At 39.4% G+C, this 24,830-nt stretch overlaps 1 protein-coding gene across 6 annotated transcripts in view; it reads left to right on the top strand.

The window, feature by feature from the left end:
- The window catches only part of Ppm1b (protein phosphatase, Mg2+/Mn2+ dependent 1B), a 63,439-nt gene that overhangs the window by 5,639 nt on the left and 32,970 nt on the right, over positions 1-24,830 (top strand). Inside the window, exon 1 of one of the 6 annotated variants that reach the window (XM_031357563.1) lies at positions 1,594-1,630. The exons of 4 other annotated variants lie outside the window; for them this stretch is intronic. The gene's annotated coding sequence lies outside the window, so the exon portion shown is untranslated. Of the gene's footprint in view, positions 1-1,593; positions 1,631-22,077; positions 22,318-24,830 lie in introns of those variants that run through there. One more of the 6 variants, XM_031357562.1, reaches the window with a different exon arrangement.

Genomic DNA, 24,830 nt, shown 5'->3' with positions numbered 1-24,830 from the left:
CGCCTGCCTCTGCCTCCCAAGTGCTGGGATTAAAGGTGTGCACCACCACCGCCCGGCTAAATGTTACTTTTAATAATTCAAGAACTTAATAGCTTGGTCAGTTGTACTTCAATTCACACAGTAGACTTAATACTAAGGCTTGTGATATTTAAAGCGGTTTACCACTTTGAAACTTTTATGACTTGCCAAGTTGATTTTGTGTGTGTATGTGTGTGTGTGTGTGTGTGTGTACTTATACTAGTGTACTCCGACATGGAGCCCCGTTGAGTCTCTACAATACTAAATACTTTATCATTAACTTGTTAAGGTTAAAATAGTTTTAATGTTTTCTTTTGGAGGAATTTGAAATGCCAGGTTTCCAGGCCAGTCCAGGTACATAGTGAACTTCCTTTCAAAAAGAGTCAAATGAACAAAAAGAAGCATCAAGATTTTTAGGCTTTAAATTAACTTCTGGAAAGTTAAACATCTTGACTTCAGAAGCATCACTAAGAAAACTTACTTTGTATCTGTTGCAGAGCAGGACCTAGGTGCAAAGGGTCTGCTCTTGGGTGCTGTCCACTGCTGAAGGGGCTTCTAGGGATGGCAGCGATGACTGAGGGAGAAAGGGAGGGGAACATCTGTCTCTAGGAGCATCTTGATTTTTGTTTATTTAGAATGACCTTCACTACAAAATAGTGAAAAATACATTGTATCCTAGAAACAGTCCTTTTAATGAAAACTAAGAAGCTGGTTAAATTCCCCCTTTGTAGTGCCACAGAGAGAGAAGCAGGTGGATAGTTTGTGTTGTGATTGGGTGGGTGCCTGAAAAGCAGCAGCCGACAGAGGAGACTCGAGGAGTTAAAGCATTGGCACCCACCTTTAATCCCAGCGCTCTGGAGGCAGAGGCAGGTGGATCTCTTGGAGTCCAGGCTGGTCTACCGAGTGAGTTCCAGTATAGCCCAGATTACCCTTTCAAAACAAATGAAAAAAAAGGATTTCAACGAATTTTAAGCTCGAGGCTGCTATCATTGGCTCTTAAATAGAATTGCATTTTCTTGATTCAGTGTAAGTGCTCCAAATATTGAAAAGGGGTAGTTAATAGATATTCTTATGAGTTAGAGAACAAAGGTGCTAATCTGTTCTTGAGGGTTTCTAATTTCTCTGGGTGGTATAGGTCTTCCTGCCCCAGATTAACCATTCACCTCTTGAGGCAAGGGCCTGGATTTTTCTACTGAATGTAGGTAGTCCTTTATGTTTTCCTACAAATGAGAAAAAATTAACCCAAAATGATACAAGCTAGGCTACAACCTACAGAGGTGTAAAACGTTCACAGTGGTAAAATATTTAATATATAGCTCTCTATTACTTAGGTTCAATGATGTGGGTACACAGTACTATTTCAGGTTGTAATGAACAAAAGAGAGATCTCTCCCCCCAATAGATCTTCTGTTCAAGATGGCCAGTGACTCTAGTTCACTGTTCAGCTGCACTCCTTTTGGGCTGCTTTCAAGCACAGGATGTGTATGCTTTCTCTACACATTTAAAACTGATTAGAACTTAACTGGTTGGTTGGTTTGTTCTCACTGTTGCCTAGGCTGCCATGGAATCAAGTGATCCCCTCCCTCAGTCTTTCAAGTAGCTGGGACTACAGGTTTGTACTGCCACATCTTGCTGAGCATCACTAGTTTGAAAGAAAAAAAAAGGAAAGGAAAGGAAGAGTTTTTGAACAATTGGATAAAAATTGGAGTATGTTAGGAAAGGGGAAATTGATTTCAGTTTAGAATGAGACCCAGAGAGACAAAAGCAGTCCTTAAACTAGGAACCTAGGTGTTTCCTCTTAGTGCCGACTGTGAAAGAGGAGAGTTTTTAGAAGGGAGAGTGGGAGAAATGGTAGGCTAGTGAGAAGAGGAAAAGCACTTTGAGTAGATCGGTTGACAAGTAAGGAGGGATGGGTCTAGGTTAGGGCCCTGGGTTTGATCTTCAGCACCACAAAAGGTAGACTGTTGGCTTGGGAATGTCTATAAAATGAATGTTGTTACTTGTTGTTGGGAAAGGACCTTGTTCTTTTCTGTTCCTAGTTGAATGATTAATGGATGACCACTAGTGTCTGATAATGCTGTCACTGACTTGTGGCTGCTACTTTTGTTCTCTAGCTGTTTGACAATTGAGCTAAAGGATGATTGATGTTCATAATTTGTTTTTAGTTTGCTGTCTTCAGGTTGTCTGTTGTCACTGCTCCCCTAATTTCATGACTTTGGTATATTACCTGTGATGCTTTTGCTTTTTCAGTATGAGGAGTAGGGACCGGGCCTTTTGTAGCCACAGGGTTCTAGTGTTCTGTGTACTGACACAGTTTGGTGAAGATGTTTTTCTGAGATTATACAAGCATTACATACTAAGCTTGAAAGAGCTGAGTCTTGGTTTTTATTTTGATTCATGATGATCTTTCCATTTGTAAGATTTTGTGATCCTCATTGTTAAAGTGAATCAAGATTAGGTTTTTACTCTAAGGTGAATTTACTTGTATTTATTTACAGTATGAAAATGAATATTGGTTTTACTTATGACATAAGAGGCCAGGTAATTCCATCCAAGTAACCCTTCATGTTTTCCTATGGGGAGGGGTGATGGGGAGAGTATTCAGGGTCTTCAGCTTGCATGTAGTACTGAGCTGTGCACCCAGCCTCTTAGAATTTGTTTGGTTAATTTAAAGCTTTAATGATTGATGAGCCTAAACTTGGGGAAGCTGGCATTCAGTTAATTGGTCAGTAGTGTCTTGAATCAAATTGTAAAGGGTAAGAACAAATCCTAGCTTAATATATACTAGTTCTTGTGAAAGTAACTCTTATTTGCTGATGTAATAGTTATTTCTGAGGTTTGCTGCCTCTGTCTGCTAACCTAGGCCTGGAAGCTTCCAGCCTCTGTACAGTCTTATCTGGGCCTAGAATGTTGTCAGCCTCTGAGACTTACTGCTGAATAAACTCTTTCTAGTTCTTTCTGACCTCTGGCTGGCTGGTTCAACTCAGCTGTTCAGGTTCAATCTCCTCTCCAAGCTGACTGATTCCAGCTGGCTTCTTTCACTTGTCGCTGAATTGCCCTGTGTGGCCTCATGCTAATGTGTGTAATCTTCAGTAATTCTCTGGCTTGTTCTGCTTTCGCCTGTCTTTGCCTTGTTCTTTCTGGACCCTGTCTCTGTAAAACTCTCCCAGTAAAACTGCCTCTTCTCCCCTGCACTGCTCTCTTCTCTTCTCTTTCCTCTCTTTCCTTAGGAGAGTTGGGAGTATTCTATCTCTGATTCATTCTGTCAAATCTTTCTCTGATTTCATCACTTTGTCTGCCCCTCAGCTAGATGTAATTTTCAAAGATGGGTGCTTCCTTCAACAAACTAACTTTATCTTCATTGTTTGGATTAAAGGTGTGTGCTAAGGGCTGAGCCACACCACCGCTAGAAACAGGTTTTTCCATTAAATAACACAATGTCGGGGTTCACAGTGTGATCAAATATTCTGCAACAAGTTCTCAGTTTTGCTTTATAAACAAAATCTAGGTTGTCAGGGTAGAAATGTTTGCAAGAGTCAGTAATGTCTGAGATTTCTATATTATTCTTAATCTGCATCTTGATTCCTTTCTAAGGCCGGTTTGCCGGTAGTTGAGGTTATTTGCTTATCTGCATTTATGCTGTAGCTTGGGTTTCTGTTTGTTTATTTTTGCTTTTTTGGCCAATCTTTCTTTACATGATTTTATTTACTTTTTAATTTTGTGTGTATTTGTATTATGCCTGCGAGTATATCTTGTATCCCATGCAAGCTAGCCAGAAGAGGAGGGTACTGGATCCCCAGGAACTGGAGTTTGGATGATTGTTAGCTGTTCTGTGGGTGCTGAGATTTGAACCCAAGTCCTCTATGAGAGTAGCTGTATTTTGTTTTGTTTGTTTTTACATTTTTTATTCACTTTACATCCTGATCACAGGCTCCCCTCGACCTCCCCTCCATGCTCTGTTCTTAGTCCCAGGCTTATAAATCCCCTCCCCCAATGCCTTCTCACTGCCACTTCCTTTCCCACTGAGGCCCATCAGGGCAGTCTAGTTTGGGGGAAGGGGATCCAATGACTGGGAACAGAGACTGAGCCAGCCCCCGTACCACTTGTTACCGGAGTAGCTGTTGTTCTAGACTACAGAGATATCTCTCCAGCCCTGCTTAATTTTTAAATACAGGATGGTCACAAAATTTGGGCACACCGATGTCTATATAGTAGTTTATTGATGATTTATTACACGGTATTTAAAAATCTGTTTTCAGACATGATCAATATATAAAAATAAATGAGTGTGTCTTTCCAGAATTATATTGTATGGACAAATTATGGGAGTCAGCTATTATATATTTGAATTTAAAGAATTGGAGGTGACTACTGGAATCATACTAATTTTCCTTTTAAAAATGGCTAGGAGGATTTTATAGGCAGTCTCAATTTGGATTATCAACTGTTCAAATTCTCACTAGCTACATATGGCTGGTGGCTACTGTGTTTCATACCATAGCTCTATATTCTTGTCTCTATTTGCTATTTCAAGTATCTTTTGTCCCTCCGAAAGTGGTGAACATGATTATTTTCGTGTGGCTTTAATTTTGTGTTTTCCTATTAGGGTGTTTCTCCTTCGGGGCCAGTCAAGGTTCTCAGACGGCTTTGGGCCATAATTTCTGTGCATTTACCATTATCATTTGTCAATCTTTCTACATTCTTGTTTTTTAGAAAATGGTTAAAAAAATGATTGTAGGTATATATATGAACATGGAAGTACTTTGCAAAATACACGTGTTTATTGTCATTTTTAGGGATTGTGTGTCTCTATAAAATGATGATGCCATTAAAAATTTTAACCTAAAGATAGTTTAAAATCCCCCAAATAGTTTAAAATACATTGAAATATGGGTGCTTAGAATGATGGTGTTTGAATGTTAATTAATATAGTATTAGTAGGTGGGGTGAGCAAGGTGATGTTGTTATAACTATATATTCCTTTTCATTTAAAGAAATTCCTTAATTTGTTCTTCATCTTGTTGCTTTGTTTTTCCTTGGCCCTAAAACCTAAGGATCCCTAAGAAGAGCCAGTCTGAATGCATTCTGGTCTAGAGCTGAGCAACCTCAAAAACAGCTGTCAGGCTAGACTGATGGGGACTAGAAGGGGCTGCTTTATGTCCATCAGGAAAGAGCAAGTGGTAGGTATTTACTAGTGTACCCTCTTTTGGCAGTGAGTGGTTGCTTTAAGTGTGAATCACTAAAGGGAAGTAGTGAGAGGGTAGGATAAAGAGTTGGGAATGCTGTTGTTTTAATTGGTTAGTTAAATAGGAATTGAGTAGGACAAGGAGACAGAGATGGGCATGCGAGGAGTGTATCCCTTCATAGGGCTGAGGCATGGCAGTTTAGAGGCCAAGGTTCTGGTTAACCTAGACTGTGATTAACCTAGACCAGGTATTATTTTGTATTTAGTGGGGTGTTTGTTATTGTTATTTTGGGGGCTCCCCACCCCTATTTGAGCCATGAGAAGCCATCACATCTTCCCTTGGGACATTGAAGTGTGTTTTAAGAAAACCAAAGTTGTGTTAGATTAGAGAAAGGGCAGGGGAAGCAGGCACCTCAGGTGATAATGTGAAGATTAGCATGGAAAGGGACACTTAGCTAGCAGCACTAATGGGACATGGGGACTTCAAGAATAGTGGTTGGATTTGTATCCAGAAAATGGATGATTTCTGCTTTGGGTTACAAGAAGTGTTTGTCATTAATACTAGTGGGTAGATTGAAGTAACAGATTGTTTGGGTGAGAATTTTATTTATTACACTGTAATTGAACATATTCAAACTTAATTTATAAAATTTAAAGTTCATCTATGGAGCCAGTAGGGGTTGCAGAAGTCAATTTTAGCTGAAGCATAAGTGTGTGTGTGTGTGTGGGGGGGAGGTGGTGTCTACCTCTCAGTTTAGCCTAGAAAGCCAAAGTAAAATGAATGAATACAAGTGTTAGTTTCCAGAGGGATGCATTGCAGTCTGAGATACATCCTGGCACATTGGTGATTTAGGGGCTGAGACTGGCTGCATTTTTTTTTTTTTTTTATCATGAGGGATTCTTCTAGGTACCAAATACATTAGACACGCTGGAACTCATACGGTTCTTAGGCAAATTCCTTTGTGTTATCAGGCTGTGATTGTAGATTCCTTTTACACAAAGCACTAAAATGGTCAGGCCTATAAATAACATTTTCTCCTTAGAAGACTCTTGAAACCTTTGCTTGCTCCCTTAACTTGCTTTTTATAATTTGTACTTTCTATATTGGAGGTATTGATGGTGAAGCTAGTCAAGCAGAGCCCCGACCCCATCTAACTGTCTTTCTCATTGGAAGCTTTGAGGCAATGGAGAGTAGTCACTTACTCTTAGGCTTGTTGAGATGAAGATGGTGATCTCTGTCCCTGTTTAAAATCAAGTATAAAATCATGGCAAAGCCCAAAGTAGTGAGAGCCATTGTCGTCTTATCCAGTTGTTAAGTGCAGATGTAAACATCTTTAGTTCAGCACTACTAGTTGGGGAAAACTATCTTAATTCTGGGCAAGGAAAGGAATTATTTTTCTTTAAAATATTAAAAACTCAGGCTGCTAATAGGCTCTGTATCCTTAAACTTTCTGGAGACTTTGCTTCAGTCTCTTTAAAATCCAAGGCCATGAAGGCAGTTAAGAAGAAACAAAAGGGGCTGGTGAGATGGCTCAGCGGTTAAGAGCACCGACTGCTCTCCTGAAGGTCATGAGTTCAAATCCCAGCAACCACACGGTGGCTCACAATCATCCGTAATGAAATCTGATGCCCTCTTCTGGTGTGTCTGAAGACAGCTACAGTGTACTCATTTATAATAATAAGTAAATTAAAAAAAAAAAAGAAATAAAAGCAGATGATAAATAGCATACATGGATCTCGGACATACACTGTGAAGTAAAAGAAACCAGACACAAAGGAGTGTGTGTCGCATACGATTTCAATGCAGAACTACTGTCCTAAGAGCAGGTCACTGACTGCCATAAATCAGGTAGGGAGATGGGCTTGACAAGGGAGTGCAGGTATTTGAGAGGGACTAGAATTGGTAGGATGACACAGGCACATTGTAAGAACTCATCAAACAATTCATAAAATGATGCATCAAATAGGTCAGAGGTCAAAGCCCAAGTAAGACCTTTAGCATCAGGGATAAGCTGGACAGTGGAGTGGAACTGCACACATTGGATTCACGTTTAATATCTTGAGTTTTCGTTTAAACTCACCCTCTTTGACAGTAAAGCATACAGAAAAGAAGAAAAATCAGGTAAATGGAATCATACACATACATACTCTCCATAATGTTCTGATAAAGTTTGCTTAAATGTATTTTCTTTGTTTCTTCTCTTTTTGTGAGTTTGTTGTTTTTCAGAAGTCATTGAGAGGATTTCAAAAATAAAATAATTTAAAGGAATATTTAAATATAGTAGAACCTAGCTTGAAACACTCGGGTTCACTAAGTAATATGTGAAAGGATAGTCATTTTAAACATATATTTATCCATCTGTCAATTGTATAACAATGATAGATTTGGGACATAATCTGTAAGATATTTTTTCTTTTTTTCTTTTTTTGGTTTTTTAATATAGCGTTTCTCTTTGATAGCCCTAGCTGTCTGTCCTGCAACTCAATCTGTAGACCAGGCTGGTCTTGGGCTCAGAAAGATCTGCCTGCTTCTGCATTCTGAGCCTCTGGAATTAAAGGTGTGCACAACTATATCTAGTTCGTTTTCATGTTTTATTTTTTGAGGTCTCCATAGCCCAGATTAACCTGAGCCTTGTGGCAATCCTGTCTCAGCCTCCCAAGTGCTGGGGTTACATGTGTAAGTTACCATGTTTGTAGTGTTATCCCCCAATCCCCATCTTTAAGTTAATTCTAGACTTTAGAGGATTTAAGTAATTGGGTCAGAGTAAGTGGTTGAGCTGGTGATTGACTTGGTCTATTTTCTGCTCAAGAGAGGAAGCGTGGTAATTGGAAAGGCAAGGACATACCTGGGTATATCTGCAAGCTTTTGACCCACAGTAAAATGGACTTTGATGACAAAGAATCTTGACAGTTTTGGTTTTTTTACAGCTAGTAATGGCAAGCATGGATTCTTAGCTGATAGCCATAGTGACCCTCTAACAGGATAGCGGCTTTGTCCTCAGTGTAGATCCTTTCTTCAGTCCTAACATCCTGGGTCCTTGTGTTATTTGTAAATTTTTCCTCCACATCATTTGCTAAATTTGTTACAGGTATTTTCTTTGATTGCATGCCTTAAAGTATCACTTTTGTTTGTTTGTTTGTTTTTTTTCGAGACAGGGTTTCTCTGTATAGCCGTGGCTGTCCTGGAACTTACTCTGTAGACCAGGCTGGCCTCGAACTCAGAAATCACCTGCCTCCCAAGTGCTGGGATTAAAGGCGTGCGCCACCACTGCCCGGCCTAAAGTATCACTTTTAATATATGGCATGGAACAGTGCTGTCAAAGTTTGATGCCAGTTTTATTTTTTGACAGGGATTGAACTCAAGACCCTGAGGAGACCAGGCGGTCCTGCCATTCGCTGAGCTGTCTCCCCAGCCCTAGTTTTATTTTCTTTGGTATATATCTAACTTGGTATTTTTACGTGAAGGTGGAAAGGATTTTTCCTTTTAAAAATATAAGAGTTTCGAGAGAGCATGTTTAGTATCATCTTTCTTGGGGTTGATTCCACCTTTTCAGTATGTTGTTGCGGGGTTTTATTTGAGGAGAGTTTTGTTGACTTGTAGTGTCTAGCATTTGGTCTGTTACATGGTATTGGTTTCCTCTGACTTGTGAACTGTCATGACATTCATGTTAAATCATCTCCTCTCCTTGGTGTTGGAATTCCAGGAGTGCCTGGTTCAAACTACTGCTTCATAAATGTAGGGCATATTTCCTAGTCCCAAGAAGAAGGGAGGTAATTATGTTTATCCTGAGAGCTTTTTAGTCCAACTGAGAGTGTGAGAAGCGAGGGTAAGAGGTCTGACTTTGATTGCCTCTGATTTCTTCATCTTTCTGTACGTTTATGCACTGTGAATATAATCCTACCTTTTCCTAGTGTGGTTGTGGGCACTGAGTACATGATCTAAGCTGTTGTGTGGTTCTTCTGTCTGAAGTACAGTTCTAGAGCAGTTGCTCACTTCGTCTCAGGAAATGTTTCTTTGGCTCTCTCCCACACTTCTGGTTGCTGATTCTCAATAACCTTTTGCTTAGTTTTCCACCTTTTGATTAGGAGATGTCTTGGTACTCAACCTGTGCTGTGGGTCATGACCCCCACAGGGTCACAGATAATCCTGAATATCACATACTTATATTATGATTCTTAAAAAATAGCAAGATTACAGTTATGAAGTAATTTTATGGTTGGAGGTCAGCACCAAGTGAAGAATGGTAGTAAAGGGTCTTATCATTAGGAAGGTTGAGAACCACTGTTCAAGAGCTTGTTTCTTTAGGCTCCTCGTCTTTGACGATACACTTAGTTTTATTAGTCAGTTTAATTATCTTTTACATGCTTCCAAACAAGTCCCTCCCTTACATATCATATTCTTAATCCACCTGCCTGGATGAAGAATAGGTGCCAACTGACATATACTTCTTCTTTTTCAAGTTGCTGTCAGAGACTAAATCAGGGGTTTTGTTTTGTTGTTGTTTTAACTGGGGCTATAGATTTGTACCCATATCTGGGGTTAAAGAGAGGCAGGTTTCATTTTTCACTAATCCCTAACTGAAATTTAGTATTTTCTTAAAGTATGATATATCTATTTTATACTTACTGCAGGAATCACAAAAGTTATTACTACCGTTTCAGAATTGTGTGGCTTTATTAAGCTTGCCACTAGGTCCTGTGGCAATGAAGAAGGTGTTAGTTTGTCTGGCTTCTATAGTTATCCAGATTATACTGGTTTCAGATTTCTGATTTCCATATATTGTAATAGTTTAGCCTGTTTGTATTTTTTTATTTAAATCATATAATATATACTGAAAGCTTTAAGAATTAATTTATTGTTATGTGTGTGGGTGTTTTAGCTGTGTGTATGCATACCATGTCTGTACATTACTTGTGGAACCCAGAAAAGGGCATTGGATCCTCTCAAACTGGAGTTAGAAATGGAAGTGAGCCTCTATGTGTGTGCTGGGAGTCAAAACACTGGTACTCTGGAATAACTACTTCTAGTATATAATTTTGATATGCATTTTCTTTTATCGTGGTTAATGAGATTCATCCATATTCTTGCATATTAGTTATAATTTACAGCTTTAGAATCATAAGCCCATAATTAAAAGATAAATACAGTCTGCAAAAAAGACCACAAGTGATGTCAGTCTTGCTTTGGGGAAATTCTCACTCTAGCCTGGGTTAGCCTGTTAGCCTTTAACTCCCAGCAGTTCTCTTGCCTCAGACATGTTCTAGGATTCTAGGTGTGTCAGTACCTAATTCCTCTTTTATATGCTAGCTACAACATTGTCCTATGTTGAGAAGTTCTAATTGAAAGTTTACCAGACAGTAAAGTTGGTTTTTGTTTTGTTTTGTTGTTTTTTGCTGTAGCTTATATACATACATACTCTGTTCACAGTTACGATCTGCATGTAGTTTGCATTTTACTTTTTTCCCAAGTAAAATTTCTAGCAAAGCAGCGTGCGACTGTCACTAGTGCTATGCTTCTGTTTTATAGCTTAGCTGGTGGGGTATAACTTAACTCTGCTTAGACAGGGTTAAAAAGGGATTGTTCTTGTCCCGAATTTGAACCCCCTGGACATAGTGTGGCATCATGTCTAGCATGTGTGAAGAGGCTCTAGGTTGAACTCACAGCTCAGGGAACAGTAATGCTGGCTATGCTTTCAAACCAGGGAAAGAAAGTCAGGGTCATTTCTTGTGATCTCTATTACATATAGGTTAATTTCACAAAATTTGTGACTTAATGAGTTGATTTTCACCTTCAAGTTTCACTTTTGAGGAATTTTTAAAACTTCAAAGGCCTTTATATCTGTGAATAACATCTATTGGCTATCAGAGCTGGGTGCGATCAGTGTCTTCTTACCTAATTAGTAATTAAAAATGATAAAATCAATTTATTAATTGCTTGATAGTTCAAATCCCTTTGAACTTTCATGTGATTAAAAACTCTTTTAAGTAATGCTACTGTGCTGTTTGGAAGAAGAGATAACTTGTGTTTCAGTGCTAAAACATTAAAACTTGAGAGGCAGGCAATCTGGCATTGGGAAGGGGAAGCGGGAAAAACAGGATTTCACAATCACCCCTCAGGTTGACCTTTCTCAAAACAATAATAGAAAACAAAAAAAAATAAACTGACAAGACTAAGGAGACAGCTCCCTGGGTAGGGAGTGCTGCCTTTGTCACCAAACCTGGCTTCCTGAGTTATTCTCTTATCTCCACATGGGAGAACCAAGTCCCAGAAGTTCTTCTTTGACAAGTACGCTTGACATATTTGTCCACAGACAGACAGACAGACAGGCAGGCAAACAGATAGACAGACACACACAAATAAAACATTTCTTTTCTCAAAACATTGAGAAATGGATGGGACCAATTGTTTTTGTCAGTTTCCTGATGGAAAAGGATGTGTGTTCTTTTCTCTGCTCTTTCAAGCGGTTGACAGAACTAGAGTTCAGATTGGTGTAGCCATTCATGAACTGAGTATTGAGTACTGTAATAGTAGCTGTTGATCTGTCTAGCAAGAGGCTGGAAGTGAAGGGCACCAGGCTGGATCATAGAAATGTATCTTGATAATCCTTATACACTGTGTCTTTGGTTAAAATTTGAAACTAGAAAGGCACTATTCTAAGCAGCTTATTTGGGAGAGTTCTAACAGTTCGTTAGCTCTCTGTGGTATGTACATTTCCATACATATACACATAGCAAATAAATATAATTTAAAAAAAAATAGAAAAAAGAATGAGACCAACAGTTTGGTTTCTGTGCGTTTACTGATGCGGAGGGTGTGTATTCCCCATATTTTATAGAAACTGGATTATAAGAAAGATTTAATTTCTTATGTAGACTATAGCCAATATGTTCATATTGATATTCAGCATGTCCATCCTCATATTCAGGTATGGTCCAAACAGATGAGGCCTGGAGTCTTTTCCTTTTAACTGCAGATGAGTAAAGTATGAGCATAAGTCAGTCACCTTAAGCAATGTCTTAGTCAGGGTTTACTGCTGTGAACAGACACCATGACCAAAGCAACTCTTATAAGGACAACATTTCATTGGGGCTGGCTTACAGGTTCAGAGGTTCAGTCCATTATCATCAAGGCAGGAGCATGGCGGCTTCCAAGTAGGCATGGTGCAGGAGGAGCTGAGAGTTCAACATTTTCGTCTGAAGGCTGCTAGCAGAATACTGGCTTCCAGGCAGCTAGGACTAGGTTATTAAAGCCTGTGCCCACAATGACACACCTACTCCAACAAGGCCATACCTTCTAATAGTGCCACTCCCTGGGCCAAGGATATACAAACCTTCACAAGCAGTATTGAGAAGTTTACAAACTTTACTATGTGGTCTAGAAAGGTCATGGACCTTAACCTCAGAATACTGTTATCTTCATACATACTCAGATACATGAACAAAATAACTTAAAAAATTTATTTAAGTTACTATATTTAGCTCTTGACCCAGGGCTGTATATTATTACAGACAATGAGTAGAATTTGTGCTGGGGAGATAGCTTAGTAAAGTGCTTATTTCACAAACATCAGGATCATAGTTTTAAAAAAAATTGCTGAGTGTGGCTCAGCCCTTAACACACAACTTTAATCCTAAACAATGAAAAGTTAGCTTGTAGAAGGAAGCATCCCAGTTTTAAAGTGATGTCTGATTAAGTGGCAGACAAAGGGATGAATCAGAGAAAGATCTGACAGAACAGAATATGCCCAACTCTCACGAGAAAGAGGAAAGGGAAGGCACTTAAAAAGGCAGTTCAGAGGAAAAAAAGGTATTTACTGGGAGAGTTTTACAGAGACAGGTGAAGACAGAAGGAGCCAGAAGATTAGAACAGATTGCCATGAGGCATCTGTATGCCATAAGTATGAGGTCAAGCAGAGCAGTTCAGGAGAGGCTGAGAAAGAGAGAAGGCAGATTGAGTCAATCTGTTTGGAGAGGAGTTTGAGCCAGAACAGCTGGGTTGAATCAGCCAGCCAGAGCTCAAAGAGCTATAAAGGGTGAACTTATTCAGCAGTAAGTCTCAGGCTGAAGATATTCTAGGCACAGATGAGATTGTATGGAGGCTAGGCCGAGGTTAGCAGATGGATGCTGTAAGCTTTGGAGATGAAAATTAATACAGGAGACTAAAGGAGACATTTACAGTTTCCTCCACTCTCCCTTTAAGACAGTTTCGGTATATACCACAGGCTGGCCCAGAGCATCCTGTCCTTTTGTTTTGGCCTCCTGCTTGCTGAGATTATAGGCACATACCATCAGACTGCCTCTTCTCATTCCTCTTGAAAGTAGTTTTAAAGAGCTTTCAGAAAATTGAGTAAGCAGATAAATGAGTTGATCTTTTATTTGTAAGTGTTAAATCAGACTTCTTTTAAAACAAAATGACATTTATTTTGGCTAAACAGTTTCTGTAGCATTTTCACACTCCAAATTGAACAGAACAAATACCGTTTTGGTGATGTTACTACAATATCTGTCAAAGTTATGGGTATTATTGAGCATTTCAATAGTGTGTTAAAATGATATCAGGAGAAGAGTCTTTATACCACGTATGTAATCTGTAGGCTAGTTTTAAATTGAATAATGATCCGTGATCCCACCACCTAAATAACAGACAGTAACATTTTACTGTTTGCATCTAAATTCTTTCTCAGTCACTGTCTTCCTTAGAAGTAACTTCTGCCAAGAGCATCTTGATAGTAATTTTAATTTTTACCATATTCATATGTTTTGCATATTTCTGCTAAATACTCAAGTTTCTAAACTAATTGGTTATAAGTTTTCTAAGGTTTAAAAAAAAATAGCATCACATTTCTAGCTTTATTTTTGATTTTTCGAGACAGGGTTTCTCTGTATATCCCTGGCTGTCCTGGAACTCACTCTGTAGACCAGGCTGGCCTCAAACTCAGAAATCTGCCTGCCTCTGCCTCCCAAGTGCTGGGATTAAAGGTGTGTGCCACCACTGCCTGGCTCTACCTTTGTTTTTAAGATGTATTCATAATGATACATGTGACTATCAGCCAAACTTTTAACTTCTGTAGAGTGTTACATTATGTATAATTCTGTATGCATTTTCTCCTATGAGAATTTCTCCTGAAAAAGTATTCTAACAACCATTCAAGGGAATTACTTGCATGTTTACGGATAATATTCTAGAGATTTCAGATGCTGTTTTGGTTTCTGGTTCAGTAGTGTGACCTAGTTTTTCCCCTTCTCTGGGAATTTTTAGGATTTCATGTTTAACACTAGTGTTTTGAAACTTCATTCTGTTTTTGGATGTGGTTCTGCTTTCAATCTTTCTTTGCAGTATTGGCTAGCTAGGGAAATTTCTCAACTGTTTGATAAATTTCTTTCTTCCCTTTTTTGTATTCTTGCAGTAGTTAGGTATTTTACCTTGGTTCTATTGACAGCTTCATCCACACCCCGCCCCCTTTTTTTTCTGTTGTTGTTGAGTCTCTCTTTCACTCTGAGAGAATGTGGGGCATTTTGGGAATGATTTTCTCAGCTTGACTTTTCCTTAAGACAGTTTCTATCATTTTAACTAATTTTAGCTTTTTTCCTCCAAAATTTGCACATTAAAATGGTATGTATTTTTTAAAAAATTGTATATATTTAGGAGGTACCGAATTCTTTGTGTGCGCTGTTTATATAGAAAAATTCTATGTCTCATTCCCGTATGTATGTATGTATGTATATACTCCATATATATATATGGAGTAGTTGAGTTAAGCTAGTATCTGTTACCTAAAAAATGCTTCTAAAAATCTTAAGGTTTTTATTTTTAAAAGATACATTTTACTATGGGAGTGTGTTTGCAGGTGTTTGCACATGAGTGAGTGGATGCTTGAGAAAGCCAGAAGTTTTGGAACCTCCTGGGCTGGAGTTATTGTAGGCAGTTGTAAACTGCCCAGCATGATTGCTGTGGACTAACCTGGGTACTTCGAGAGTAGGATATATACGTTCCCAATCCATGAACCTCTCCTCCAGCTCCTATATTTATTGTGAGGTAAGGTCTTACAGTGTAGTTCAGGATGCCCTCAAATTTGTGTTCTTCCTGCCTTGGGATTATCGGTGAGCACCACCCTAGTCAGTTTAAATGCACACATTTGTCTTACTGGGTATTCACACCCATCAGCATCACCTCCCTGTCTTAGGGTTTCCATTGCTGTGAAGAGAGAGGCACCATGAACATGACAACTCTTATAAAGGAAAACATTTCATTGGGCCTGGCTTACAGTTGCAAAGGTTTAGTCTTTTATCATGCAAGGAGACATGGTGTTGGAGGAGGAGCTAAAAGTTCTATATCTTGATCCAAAAGCAACCAGGAGGAGGCTCTGATATAGGGGACCTCAGAGCTGCATACACAGTGACCCACTTTCTCCAACAAGACCACACCTCGTAGTAGTGCCACTCCCTATGGCCAAGCATTGAAACATGAATCTATGGGGGCCAAACCTATTCAAACCAACACAGAGATTGTGAGCCACACTGCCAGAGCTTGAGCTTATGAGCCCTCAAAGCCTACCCCTACAGTGTGACACATTTCCTCCAACAAGGCCACACCACTCCAACAGGTCTGCACCTCTTGATAGTACTTGTGGGCCTCTGGGGGGCCATTTTATTCCAGCCACCACACTCCCTGGTCCCCTTCCCTCCACTCTCCATCCACCATACCACTCTGTTTCCAGGTTTGATGAGTTTAGATTCCGGATATAGTTTGCCCCTGTAAATCTGCAGGTTCTGCATCTGTGCATTCAACCAGCTCTGGATTGGAAATACTTACAGGGGACATGCCAGAAAGTTCTAAACCCAGCACTGGGGTTTGCTGCTCACCAAGCTCTGTATTAGTTGGTGTTACAGCAGTGGTCCCCCTCCAATCAACAGGAGACCCTCCATTCCAGTATCGTTTGCTTTGTTCCTTGTGTACCGCATAGTTTGACCTGTAATGATTTTATTTGTAGTGAAGGTGTCTAGAATTTCTTCCTTGGCACTCTCTGTACAGCACAGCATAATAACTATATTAAATTACATTAGTTACTGTAACCTATTTGTGCCTGGCATATTTCACTGACACAAGGTTTATCTGTGTTCTCATAAATAAAAGGGTATTTTTTTTTTAAAGGTTGGGTGATGGTTGTGTGATTTGGTCATATGTCTGTCGTTCATGATGGACACTTAAATCAGTCAGTAGTAGCAAAGATGTCATTTAGTAGGCTTCATCATTGTGTAGGGTGATTGTGGAACTCTAAACTTTTCAAGGAATATTCTTGTATTTAAGCAGTTTCTAAATCAGTCATGTCAAATTACTGAGTACCTCAGAGAGCAGTTGGTTGTCTTCCTCAAGTTTCCAAAATTTCTTTGAAGTTGAGTTACCAAACCAAGGCATTTCAGTGTTACATATTCAAACTTACAGATTTTTTTTCCCTTTTCTTTTGAGACAGTGTCTCATGTAGCTTAGGCTGGTGTTGAACTCATTCTGCTCATTTTGAGGCTGAGACTGACCTTGATCCCTTTCATCTACTACTGTGGTGGAATTATACATGTGTACCTCTGCCTTGCTGCAAACTTAACTAGGCTTTTAGGAAGGCTTCCCACCTTGGTCCATAGTAGTGAACCGTGGTATGTCTAAATCCAGACCTTCTGTAGTTCTTCTGATACATACACTACATACATGGGCAAGCGTGCATGCACGCATTCTTTTGTCTCTTTTTAAAAACCATTTTGAAGGTTGAACCACAGGGCTTCTTGCATGCTAAGCATATTCTCAGAACAAGTGACACCTGCAAATTTTATTCTTCTTGAAAAAACGAGACTTCCTTCCTTGCCATTGAATCTGATTGGGTCTTAGTGACTTGCTTGTAATAGCAAAGTGTAGTACAAATACCACTGGCTGCTGGGAGTCAGTAAGCTTCTGGCTGAGATGTCTCCTGAGAAAGTCTCACAGTGCCAAGGTCCTCAAACAGGGGAGCCCACATGTAGGTGGTCTGTGGGACAGTCCCTTGTGAATTCCTAGCTAGCACTCCTCACCCATTGCCAGTCAAGTAAATGAGCCTTAGGTGACTCTCTCCTCGTCAGGACCAGTTTTTGACAGTACTTGAAAACTCATGAGAACTGTTTAGCTTCACTTACTAATGAGCAAGTATTGATTCATTCATTTTTGAGATTGATTTTTTAGTTTTTATGTGTATGTGTGCCTGTGTGAGTTTGTGTGATCGGGTGCCTATGGAGACCAGGAGGTGTCAAATCCTTTGGAACTGCAGTTAACAGGTAGCTGTGAGCTGCCTGATATGGTGTTGGGAACTGAATGCAGATACTGTGCAGGAGTAATAACGCTGGGACCTGCTGAGCTATAGCTTCAACCCTTTGACACATTATTAATTCACACCTATAATTTATTCATGTTTTATTATTTTTACCTAAATTCCCTTTCTCTTCCAGGATCCTGTTACATCTGCTACATTATGTAAATATACCACATTATGTAAATGTGCCAAATTACATAACGTTCCACATTATATTTTAGTCATCATGTCTTTTAAAGCCCTTTTTGGCTGTGACAGTTTCTCAGCCTTTTGCTCCTTTTTATGACCTTGACAGTTTGGAGGAATACTGGTTAATATTTTGTAAAATGTCCCTATATTGTGATTTACCCACTGCTTTTCTTAGGATTAGCAGCTATAGGTTTGTTTGGGGGATGAATACTACAGGGGTAATGTTCTGTTTTTATCATGTATCAAGTGATGAATTTGATATGGACATGATTTATGACTGTTGGTACTGAACTTGATCCCTTGGCTGATGGGAATACTTGTTGGCTTAGTGGTGAAGATAATCTCCTCCCCTTAAGTCTCTGTTCTTTGAAAAGGCGGTTACTGTACCTAATCCTCACGTTGTGGGGAGGGATGTAGTGCTTCTCTTCTTGGAGGACAGTATTGTATGTATAAGGTTTTGTGATGATGGTTTTCTCCATTTATGTTCAGTTATTTATCGCAGTTGATTTGTGGATACTTGTTTTATCCTTAGGGGTACAATCCAAGTACTATTTCTCAGATTGTCAATTTAAAAAAGAACATCATATTTAATATACCCCAGAAATAGAATCATTGAGTCAGAGTTTGGAATTATTATATAAGCTTGGCTTTTTTAAAAAATAAAGTTTCTATAGTATGATTAAAGGGAATTTCCTTGTTAGCCTAACCTTAGCCAACATGGTGGTGAAAAAGACTTAGCTGCGGCTTATCTTTCCTTTCCTGTATGTCTGTATGTCTGGGTGAGAGTGCAGGCTGACCTCAGACTCTATGTAGCCAAAGGTGACTTTGAACTTGTCATCTTTCTGCCTCCATCTCCTAAGTGCTGAGAGTACAGGTGTGGGCCACAGTGTCCAGTGTATGTCCTGCTGGAGATGAAGTCAGAGCATCCTCATGCCAGGCAAGCTGCTTGTCACCTGAGCTGTATCCCCAAGCCCATTACTTTCTATGCAAAAAAGCAAGTTATGAAGATAATGCAGTGTTCCCTCAGACCCTTTACCTGTTTGTATAATGTTAACTTTTTATATTATTGTGGTACAGCTGTCAAAACTAAAAATCCCTTATTGTTATTCTCTTAGCTAAATTTGAGACTTTATTTGGACTTTCCCAGATTTTTCTAGTAAGCTCCTTTGACTTTTACTTTTCTTAGTTGTAAAATGAGACTGTTAAGAGAACTGGAGATGGGCTGGTGAGATGGCTCAGCAGGTAAGGGCACTGACTGCTCTTCTGAAGGTCCTGAGTTCAAATCCCAGCAGCCACATGGTGGCTCACAACCATCCGTAAAAAGAGATCTGACGCCCTCTTCTGGTGTGTCTGAAGACAGTGACAGTGTACCCACATACGTGAAATAAACATTAAAAAAAAAACAATTAAAAAAAAAAGAAGCACTGGAGATAAGTAAAGTTGCGGTAGTTAAGAATGCTTATTGTTCTTTCAGAAGACCTGAATTTGACTGCCCGCATCCACATTTATGTAACTTTAAAGTGCTTGTAACTTCACCTCCTGAGGGATCTGATGCCTCTGGCCTTGGCGGGCACTGGCACTCATGGGTACATACTCTCACAGAGACACATAATTAAAAATAATAAAATAAATCCTATTTTTAAAAATGTTATGCTTGGATCGTTCCTAGGCTTGCATGTTACTGTCTGTATCTGTATCTGATGATAGTGTCTAGCATGCAGATTAATAAAGCAAGTTTCACTAGTGTTAATTATTTTTCAAGTTAAAAAACCTTGGAAGATGTCCTTTTCCGTGAGGCAAAGGGATCCCTGAGTGACAGCCCTTCATCCTTTTTGATGGAGTGAGATTGACGGAGTATGCTGCCAGTCAGCTTCCTTATGCTCCTTTTCCAAAAGGGTGCCAGCTGCAGGGAAGATGCCAGCTGCAGGGAAGATGCCAGCTGCAGGGAAGGGGATTCTGCAGGATCTGGATATCCTTTGCTGAAGCTTTTTTTTCTTTTTAGTTGTCTAGTGATATTTAATGACATTTAATTAAATGCTTTGTTTGGTCCTTTTTTTGTGTGATATATTTAAAGTAGAATTTAAAAGGACTTGGTATCAAGCATTGAAAGCAATGCCTGCCATGCCGTGAGGAGTACATTAGTATTTGCTTAATATGACTGCATGTGATTTTGAGCATATGGTGCAAAATTAAGATATGGGAGGATCATATAGCTCATACATGCCCTCTTAGGTGAGCATCATGGTTGTCTCAGAGAGTCTCAAAGCAGTATTCTTCCCTTGAGGAGATGTTGTAAACGTGGGAGGCATTTGTAATTATTAAGGAGTAAAGGGAGAATAAAATTGTTAAGGAAGCTTCCTCTTGGAGTTTAAATTGTCTTGTTATGAATAGTATTCAAGTGTGGTTATTTGGGAAGAGGGGATTTGGGTAAATCTAGAGAGAACAGAGAAAAGGAGATTTAGTCAGTGTGCCACATTGGGAAGATGAACAAATAAAGAGACCCAGTGACAGTTGAGTTCAACCTCAGGGACCTGACATGAGATTTAGTGACAGTTCTGGTCAAGATAAAGACTCATCCACCAGCCATGGACATACTGCCTTCAGTCTCCACAAGGTGATCTAGCAAATTGTCGGAACTCTGACAACTTTCCTGGAGACCAGCTCTCCCTCTCTAGTGCACTCCAGGATGCCGACTTGTTCCTTCTGCCAGCATGTGTCTGGAAATTCTGAGTTCTAAAGGCATAAGTGTCTCTAGAATAGACCATCCTGACAGGTTGTTATAACACTAAATTAAATTAACATTTCAGACATACATAAGGTTCAGATAGAATACATGGGGTTGGAGAGATGGTTCAGTGGCCAGGAACTCAAACTGCTTTTGCAGAGGACCCCACTTGGGTTTCCAGCACACCATAGTGACCTTTAACTCCAGCTCTGTGGGAGCCAGTGCCCTCTTTTGGCCCCCTTGGGCACTTTAACTCACACATGTGCACATCCTAACACGCAGACACACAAAAAAAGTGTATTGAACTTTATTGTGGCCGTTGCCTAATTCTAACAGTTAATGAGACAGACTCTTGAAGAAAGTGGTTTGAGTCTCAAAATTTACTAATCTCAAAATATAGTAGTCTTGTTGCTATTTGTTTGCATTTTTATATGTACAAATTTACAGTATTAAGTATAATGATATAATAAAATCAATAGAAATATAAACTCATTTTCCTTTGTGATACCATTTTTTTATAAGTAGTATTTATAATTATTTTAGCAGAGGAGATAAATTTTTTTTTTTTGGTTTTTCGAGATAGGGTTTCTCTGTAGAGCCCTGGCTGTCCTGGAACTCACTCTGTAGACCAGGCTGGCCTCGAACTCAGAAATTCACCTGTCTCTGCCTCCCAAGTGCTGGGATTAAAGGTGTGCGCCACCACCGCCCAGCTGATAAATTTCTATTTTGTGCCCCTTTACCCTGCTGTCTATTTATTTTCTTTTCCATTTTCTATTTTGATTTCAGCTTGAAAGGGATAATCGTTTTTGTTATTGTTACAGAGATAACAAAGTGATGCTTATATCTTTGTCTATGTAATATGCTTATGTATTTATAAACAGATATATTCTAACATACACGAATTCTTGGGTGTTTTTGTTTATTTACTTTTTGTGTGTGGTGCTAGGGCTCAAACCTAAGCTCTCACACATGCTGAGTGAGTGTTCTTAACAATGAGCCTGTTTTAGACCCTAGATGGGAGTGGAGTGAGTCAGCATGTATGTTTTAAAATGTAAGTTGGTTGATAGATGGTTGTACTTCAGTTTTTAACTTGATTGCATTCCTTTCTTTAGTAACCCTAATAAGCTAATCTTTGGGGTAAAAGAATCTCAGAGCAATGGTAGACCCTTGTCTATATTGTGTGACATCTTGGTTTGATCCTCAGCACTGGGGTGGTTGAAAAAAACTTGATGTTAACTAGAACCCTGCTTTTTAACCCATTGGTTTTGGATCTGCTTTCTGGAGCAAATGAATAAGCACGAGAGTTGAGTGTACTCCATCAGCGCTGTTATATAGCGAACACTTTACTTTTGGCTTACTCATTTCTTTCTTAATTGCCTCTATTCCAAGGACTCCCTCTTTGTTACCACCCCTAGAAAGATGTGCTTTCCTGTTTCTTTTTTCTGTTTAATCTTTGATACAGGGCCCCTTTAGATAGTCATGGGTGTCTTATGTAGACCAGGTGGGCCTTGAACTCACAGAAATCCACATGCTTGTGCCTCCCTAGTGCTGGGATCAAAGGCATGTACCACTGTGTCCTGCCCAACCACCTATTTCCTAAGTAGACATTCAGTCAGTCAGTCTGCCCTCTTTGTTTGAGGGAGGGCACGTAGTCATGGTGAGGAGGGTGTGCTGTGTAGTGTGTTGGTTCTAATTCTGCTGTTCCAAGCGTCAGAATGTATGCCTCTTCCTGCTTGTGTCTTGTGAATTGAGAGTGCTGATGGATTTAGTTTGGGGCATTTCAGAACTATAGGATACTTAGTTAGGACCAGTCCTTTAAAAGTCCATTACATAAGGCTTTATAGATGATTCAGGGAGGCAAGCTTAGGGTAAGTACAATTTGATTTTTGGCCTTTGGGGTATATTTTTTTGTTTGCTTTTTGCTTTGTTGCTATCAAATTGTTCTTCAAGCCAGGTATGGTGGCACACACCTTTACTCTCAGCACTCAGAAGCCAGGGTAGGAGGATTGGGAGCCTGAGGCCACTAGGCCAAATGGCAAGATCCTGCCCAAATGAAACATGTCACGTCGATGGCTTCTTCACACACACACACACACACACACACACACACCAAAATCTAATAATGGTATAATAAGCAAGTTTAGTTTTGATTAAAGATAATTTTCAGTAAGAAGATTGATTTGTTTGAATAAAAGGTTGAAGTTAAAATCTATTTTCTTGTCATATGAGTGCATACACACACATTTGGTACATAAGCATTACCAGTCAGTAAAGCAGTAATGTAGTACTAGTGCTCTGTGAGAGAGAAACTTATTTTCTTGGGGTGCAGGGTGAAGATAAATATATGTGGTTGGAAAGGTTTCTTAAGAGTTTATACAGTAGAGTGTATTTGGCTTGAAACATTAGGTATTTGTCTCAGGGTTTCTATGCTGTGATAAAACACCATTACCAAACACAGTCTGGGTAAGAGAGGTCTGTTTCAGCATAACAGTCCCACATCACAGGCAAAGGAGGTTAGGGTAGGAACTGAAGCAGAGACCATGAGGGAATGCTATTTACTGGCTTGCCAGATTGCTTGCTACCTGCCCAGGGGTTGCACAGTTCATAGCGAGCTGGGTCCTCCCACATCAATCAAGAAAAATCTTTAATCACAGTACTCAGGAATCAGAGGCAGACAGATCTTTGTGGTTTGAAGCTCACCTGGCCTACATAGTGAGTTCCACAATAGTCAGGGCTACCTAAGGAGACCCTGTCTTCTAAACAGACAGGTAGATAGGAAGGTAGATAAACAGATAAGTATACATAATAGATACATAAAGGAAAAGAAAACCCCACAGGCCAGTCTTAGGGAGGCATTTTCTTCATTGTGGTTCCCTTTTTTCAGATGATTCCACCTTGTGTCAAGTTAACAGACAGATCCAACCAGGACAGGATTGCTTTCCAGTTGGAGAAGAGGATGCATTGTTTCCATCATTGTGGAAACTTGTGTGATTTTCCTCTAGAACTAAAAGCCGGCTATAGTTGCCTATACACTTACATAATCCAGGCACTAAGGAGTGAGACAAGAGGGTTGCTGCTAGATTGTGGCGGCCTTGGTTTGTAGAATGAGATCCCACCTTGAGACAGAACAAAGCAAGCAATAGAAGCATTCATTCATTTTTATGAAGTAGTCTTTAGGACATCCATGTCAGTTTAACTGCGCCTGTTTCTTGTGAGCTGTACTCTTGCTGTATACTGTTATAACCGTTGGAGTCAGTTGGCAGTTCACTTATCGCTCAGACTCTATACCCAGAATTTCACAACAGGAAGAAGTGTTCTTTTCTAGGAAAGCAGATATTCCGGAGAGGTAGGAATTCGACATTCTTCTCCTTACTTGTCACAGTTCTTTGCTGTGCTTTTCACATGTGTTTGTACTGTGGGCAGAAGTAAGTGTACTTCTGTTAATTTTTATAAATACTATATACATTTTGTACATACTTTGAAACTATTTTGCTCAATTCTTTGAAGTTGAAATGCGTATATACTTTTGTTTTCTGAGCTTCTTGTTATATGAATTGTAGAGTCATTTCAATAAAATCTGGCACTAATAAGCTTTTTTAAAGAAGCATACAAATTTCTTAGCCAAAACTTAGAGATAGTACCATAAAATGAAACTGTCAGTGGTTAAACACTTTATGACTCTTAGTATCTAACTAAACCTTATGTAAAAAACAGGTGTCACAGTCTGCCTGCTCAGCCCTCCTGGCAGGTAGGGATGCTAAGGCATGAGGATCAGGAGTTTGAAACCAAGCCTGGGCAAAGCAGGGAGACTGGTTTGTTTGTTTGTTTTTGTTTTTTTAAAGGCAGGCAGGCAGATAGGGCGAAATCGGGTAGTAGTCCAGACTTCGCTTTCCCAGCTTTCTGTGGATACCCTACTTCTTATTTCCTTCATAAGGGAGGCGTAGATATAAAAGACCTTTTTAATTTGACTCAAAGTGATTGAGATAAAATAAGATCTAAAAACTTTAGCAAAAGGTAGAAGATACCTAAAAGGAAATAAATATAGAAAACATTGTCAAATACTAATCTGGTTTGTGCTCGTCTTGTGGGGATAGTCAACTTCTTTTATGTAATGACTTGGATTGCTTTCTCATAGTTCCTTTTAGCATCCATGATCCCAGATTGCATCCCAGGATGCAGTGCAGCAGCAGGATTGTTTATCTGAGAGGAGGAGATTCTTGGTTTACACAAGTTACCCCTTCTCTTCTTGAGCCTTTTCTTTGCAGTGTAATGTCAGGACTTTCTGTTGGCTTCAGCTCAAGAAGAACGTGCCCATAGCACATGCATTGCATTTATTTATGATGGAGCATTGGTTGCTTAAACCCCTTTTTAAAAAAACTAA

Source organism: Mastomys coucha, unplaced genomic scaffold (assembly GCF_008632895.1).
Source record: "Mastomys coucha isolate ucsf_1 unplaced genomic scaffold, UCSF_Mcou_1 pScaffold6, whole genome shotgun sequence".
Classification (NCBI taxonomy): domain Eukaryota; kingdom Metazoa; phylum Chordata; class Mammalia; order Rodentia; family Muridae; genus Mastomys; species Mastomys coucha.
The sequence above is the reverse complement of the archived record's forward strand: the minus strand, read 5'-3'. Positions and strand labels throughout refer to the sequence as shown.